This window comes from Rhamphochromis sp. 'chilingali' (assembly GCF_963969265.1).
Source record: "Rhamphochromis sp. 'chilingali' genome assembly, chromosome: 2".
Lineage (NCBI taxonomy): Eukaryota > Metazoa > Chordata > Actinopteri > Cichliformes > Cichlidae > Rhamphochromis > Rhamphochromis sp. 'chilingali'.
In genome coordinates this window covers 15,599,603-15,605,602 of record NC_137930.1, presented here as the reverse complement: position 1 = coordinate 15,605,602, position 6,000 = coordinate 15,599,603, and positions in this window count along the sequence as shown.

Here is a 6,000-nt window from a genome sequence, read left to right as displayed (position 1 = left end):
GCAGACTTTGACAATGTGCAGTGACTGCCCCGTTTCACAAACAAAGAGGTTTCTTTAACTTGTTCTAGATGAATTTAGACTACTTTAATTCCTTGTAAATCTAGATATGTCTTATGGTGTTATGGTGTCTATGGTTTTATGGTGGGTGTATATGGCAAAGTATGATATAAGCAGAGACTTTAAAATGACTCAAGACTTGGAAACGTCTCTACAACATCTCAAGAGCACCTATGATTCCTGCTTCCTGCTCATTATTTTTGTTCTCGGACAACTGCAGTAGAGAGTCCATCCATCTATCCATCCATAGTCTGGGATGCAGGGGTAGCAGTCTAAGCAGAGATACTCAAATGTTCATTTCCTCAGCCACCTCCTGGGCTGGGGCACTGAGGCTTTCTCAAGTCAGCTGAGAGACATATTCTGTCCACTGGGTTCTGGGTCTACCATGGGAGCTTCTCCCAGTTGGACAGTTGTCCAGGAGGCATCCTAGTCAGCTGCCATGACCACCTCAGCTGACTATTTCCAATGTGGAGGAGTACCAGCTCTACTCTGAGTCCCTCCCAAATGACCAAGGTCCTCAACATGTCTCTAAAGGAGAGCTCAGCATTTTGTCTGGGAAAGCTAAAAACTGCGACTTGAAAGCTAATATCTGCTTCAATCTCATTATTTTGGTTATTGGCCATAGATGAGGGTGGGAGAGCATGAATCATCCTTAGAATAGAGAGTATTAATCCTTATTTATCCTTTACTTGGCCTTGGTTTGGCCTCTTTGTTCATGTACAAAGATAGGCTGAAGTTAAATGGCGAGAGAATAATCTTTTTTATCTCCTTAAACCAGCTTTTTTCTAAGTGGCTGCCACTTGAAAACAAAAGAGTTGAAAAATGGATAAGTGAGGCTTATTATAATTATATTAAAGAACATCTTTGTGACATTAAAAAGATTCAAGAGTTTAAAAGAAAGTAACTGCAGCTGAGTGTTTAGAGGTATATGAGACCCAAGCCTTTGGTTCTCAGGGATTCCTTTATACATATGCAGAAATCATTATTTCAAACCTTGCTTGAAATGAGAATCTAAGATTGTAATAGATCCCCCATATTATTCATGAATTGAAAAAAAAGACTGAAAAAAATCTTAATTGGTCTCCATAATTAATGCTGCTATCCTTACAATTGCCATGGTTACAGCAGGCACTGTAGCAAAATGCTCCCACAGTTACTTTGCCAGAAGTACAAAAGGAAAACAAATGGTGCGCCTTCACAGCAGAGGCACACAAAGAAATCAGTCAATAGTGAGTAACAGCAGGCCGTGCTATTGTTTCGTGCTATTGTTAACACAGATTTTTTGCCTCATGAACATTTGGTATGGATATAGTTTGATCACATCTGGATGGCAGTACACTACTAGCATAAGAAACTGTCTTCAGGTGCTGTGCAAATATTTCTCAGATGTTGGGTCATGGGCAGACATGGCATTTTTAGCTGAAAAAACAAAGACGTCTTTCATAAGAAGTTCCCCAAAGAGCTCCCATTTCAGCAGAAAATTGTAGTTTTAAAATTGTAGTTTTACAGTTTAATAAAGAAGTACAAGTGCAGCATCTTCAATTCTGTTTTTGTTCACATTCTAACTCTATACACTTTATACAAATATTTAAAAAAATGATTTGCACATATTTGACACATGTTATTTATGGTCTCTTCTGTGTATGCTGGTAACTGTGCACACTGTCTGATTGGTGTGCATAACATCCGTAATGTAAAAAATGTGTTCTTTAAGGATAAATGGTGTTTTGTAGGTGTAATGGTTATAAAACTGCTTTCAGTGGTTAAACTGGGAAAATACATCATTGATATGCTGTGTGTAAAACATAACTCATCATGGGCAGGCTTGTCTGTCTAATCCTTTTTTTTGATGAATGCTGAGCTTATGTTCCTCTATAACCTCAAAGTGAATGTAATGAAATGCGAAATATTGCTCTGCATATTGTTAGAGTCTGAAAGTGGAACTTACATATAACCAAACGTGTTTAGTGTTTTCATTATAAAGAAAGAAAGAAAGAATGAAACAAATGCATTCAAACATACGATATAAATAAAACTGATTTTTGTTTTCATTTTGGATTATACCTGCCAGTTTGTAAAATATGTTATACTGCACAGGCACACTCATGTCACTATAATTTAGATCAGCTTGTTGCTTGCTGGTTTACAGTGTTGCCCCTTGTTATAAAATATTTATCTTTCAGTATATTTTAATGGCTTCATAAGTTTAAACTCAATATATTATTTATATCATCCACTGTTGCGTCTTATTTAAAAAAGGGTTCAAAAATGATTCAATAAAGAAGAAGAAAATAACATCGCCACAACAATTAGCTACTTTCTGCTTTCTCTCCATATAGATAATGTTTATGGTAGGGATCTTAAAATAAGTGAGAGACGGAAAGGACAGACTAAGACTGTTCATCTCTGCTTTCATTTTGGTAATGGCAAAAATCATAAGGTGCCACCTACACATTTACCTTACATGAATTTCATTCCAACCGCTAGGCAGTAAATAATAATGAACTCCATACCAGTCAATAAACAGTAAGAGTATAATGGCTTGAATGAGCATTATGTGGAAGTGGCTGAATAACTATTGTATTTCTTCTTCTGCCAATAAGAACTACTGTGAGTAAGGGATTAATGGAAAATCTTTAACACTGCAGGTGACATTGTCTGGAACCCTGACTGGTCCTCTGATTTGCCTTGATTTTATAGACCCTGTTTACAGTTTGGAGTTTCCTTGAATTCCTTTTGTGCACACGCAATGTTGCTGCAATTTAATATCAAAATTCACATTTTACATATGAATTCAATACTCTATAGAGGCTAAGAGAGTGGGTGGTTTCCTGAGCAGGTTTTGGTGCTTGTTTTGCAGTGATGTTGTGATATGATATGTGTCCCTAGTAACATTTATAATAAATCAAAGACCAGTTATATGATCAAATGTAACTGCGTGGGTCCCTACAATTGTTTACCTGCTAATTTTTGTGACCGGGATTTGTCCAAAGATACTTTACATTAGAATCCACCAACTGCACATATGCACCAGCTGGCAGACTTAAGGTGAACTTAACCTTAACCTTTTTTTTAACAAGTTTCTCATACCACAAATATTGTATATGTGGAATTTGAAATGACAGATGCGAATAAATACCTGCTTTACAGCCAGGCACACATGACTAGATTAACAGATAAAGTCTTACCTTGAAAAGTCTAATAAAAAGCCAGTGAGTCATCTTTTTAGACCACAGGTGAAGAGCCAGCAGGTTGATGAATACCACAGGTATACTAAATTGCAGTGTTCAATAACAAGTGGACCTTGGAAAAGGTCTTTCGAGTTAAATCATTATATAATAATTACTATCATTCAGGTTTGTGAAGGAGATGTGCAATTCTTATAATATTATACTGTACTTCAGATGTTCTATTTAATGGTAAGAATAACTAAAGTTTGCTAAAATGCATGTTGTCAAGTCACAATGCTTCTTGCAGAATGTCCTCTTATTAAGTTCAATAAAAACTATATTTTCATTTTAGTCTAGTTTTAGTCATACCTACTTTAAATTTAGATCATTTTAATAAAGCTGCAAAAGGAAACATTTAATGGTGTACTGGGGTTGCATTGTGTGCCTTGAATTGCTGAAAAGCACAATTATATTAGAAAATTATCAAGGCATTCAGGGATGAAAAATTCTGGTAGTGTTGGAGAGTTCATTCCTGTCTAAGGTCATTGCTCCTGTAGAACGGTAATGACTCAAAACAAGACTGACACAGAAGAAAACTATCAGCAGGATCAAACACTCGTCAAAAGTGAAAGAAAGAAAAAACTGGAGCAGTTTACTTAAGGTGAGTGGATCAGCTCAGCAGTGAGGAAGTCTCTTCTAAAGCTACAAAAAGTTCCCGATTGCACTGCTTTCCTTAAAAAGGGGTCAAGTAACAATTTGGTCTAGAGTCTCAAAAATTTTCAGTCTGTCATTTTCATTTGTTATGTTATTTAAGAACAATATGCTACACTGGGTGGGATTGCTGTTAATGGCTGAAATGTTTTTGCACAAGTTAATGCTAAAACAATACCAAGTTAAGCTTTCTGAGATCACAAATTTAAAGTTACTATTTGTACTCTGTGAACCAGAGAACTGCACCATCAGCAAAGGAAAAACAATAAAGGTGCTACTAACGTTTACATTCAGATCGTTACTGTTCACACTGCTGTGTGCAGTAATATCACATTTTTCCTTGAAACAGCAGCGGTGTTAGATGAATGAAATCATTTTCTATATACTGGGAAAGTTGGCAGCAGATATTTTTATATGGTATGTTTAAAATCCACCTGTCAGCATTCTGACAGCGTTCAAAGTTTATGAGGCAGAAAAAAAACCAAACAAAATGTGTCACGCAAATGACGAGAATTTCAAAATGATCCAACTTCATTTTAAAGGCGCTGATGTTGACAGAACATTTTTTTACAGTGAGCACAATGATATTAAATGCAGTTACCTTATACAACAGGCGATTAGTGAAAGCTATGATAAATGTGGATCACTCTATCTGTTAAATCGGTGTCCTGTGGGTAAAGGAAAAAAAAAAAAACAGATTGTCTTCTCAACAGATTAAAGTCACCTTCTGGAGCTGCGCTAATTTGATAAAACCATTAGCGCAGCTACCTTCAGCAATATCTCTATCCTTACACTTCCATTAGGTTTATGTGTAATTTTCTGTGAGGTTTTCATCACAAAGATATAGTCCTATGTGCCATTTTGTTCCCAGAGCTATTTATTGTAAGAGCCTACACCTTTTAGCTGCTCTGAGGATGTTGTTAATCTGTAAGTACCTGCAAAAAGCTTTGTACTTCTGACACCTTCCAATTTATTAAATGTTGAAGAGCAAATGATTTCACATAGCAAACATTAACTTTTTGTAGCTTTTACCGAACGAGCTCGATGGACACTACACACTAAATATGCAGATATATTTGTGTGATGTAACCCGTTGGTTTGGGGACTGCTGACGTGAAGCCTTCAGTGATTTGTTGGAGCGCTAACTTGTCAACTAACACCAGACAAATGGCTGGGGGTAAAAGAAATAAGCTATAGAAATGAGGACTGACTTACTTTACTAAACAGCATGAAGTGGTAATTAGTGGAACTAAACTTTTGGTACTTCCATGTTGGCTGTTTTGTTCATTTTAAGGGCGTATGATTGAATTAAAGTGGTTCATATAAACTTAAAACTTTCCTTTTTGCTTCACAGTGCAAAACAGCATAGGTAATATAAAGTGGTGGTTGGCAAAGGAAGCAGAACATACAAGCTAAAGAGATGCAGCCTGATCTTTAAAGAACCTTAATCTGCCTAAATCAATATGAAAGAATTAGAAAAAAAAATTATTTGTATTAATGAAACTACAGGCAGAAGATGAAGAAACAGATGAATGTAATATGACACAGAAAAGCACTACTTTTTGTTTTCTGTTTGTTTATGGGTTACATGAAAACATATGGAGTTGATCATTGAGCTTAGGTGAGCAGTGAGTAGCTGTTTAACTTCAATTTTCTTTGGTTTATTCAACAGATATGAGCCTGCATCAGTCTAACTTTCTGCATGAGAGCTCCCAGCTTTGCGTCTAAAGCCTTGAAATTCTTTCTAGGGTAAATTTCAACATATAAATCAGTGAAGGCTTCTATGCTATTTATGTTTGTTTGCTGTTTATCTTTTCTAAATAACACGAATTGAACGTCTTCAAGATGAGCGACTGGGTGGACACAGATAGGCTGTGACACTGCCACAGATGGGCCCATATGTAACTGCTGTAACACTGGAGAACATGACTGAAGCATATGCTAGAGCTGTTGATCACAATTTACCGTCAGCTATACCTGGTTCCATGAGCACATATGGCAAGAGAGCTAAGAGCTTGTGCAATTTGTGCATGCCAGTCATAAATCCACTGTCCATCTCACA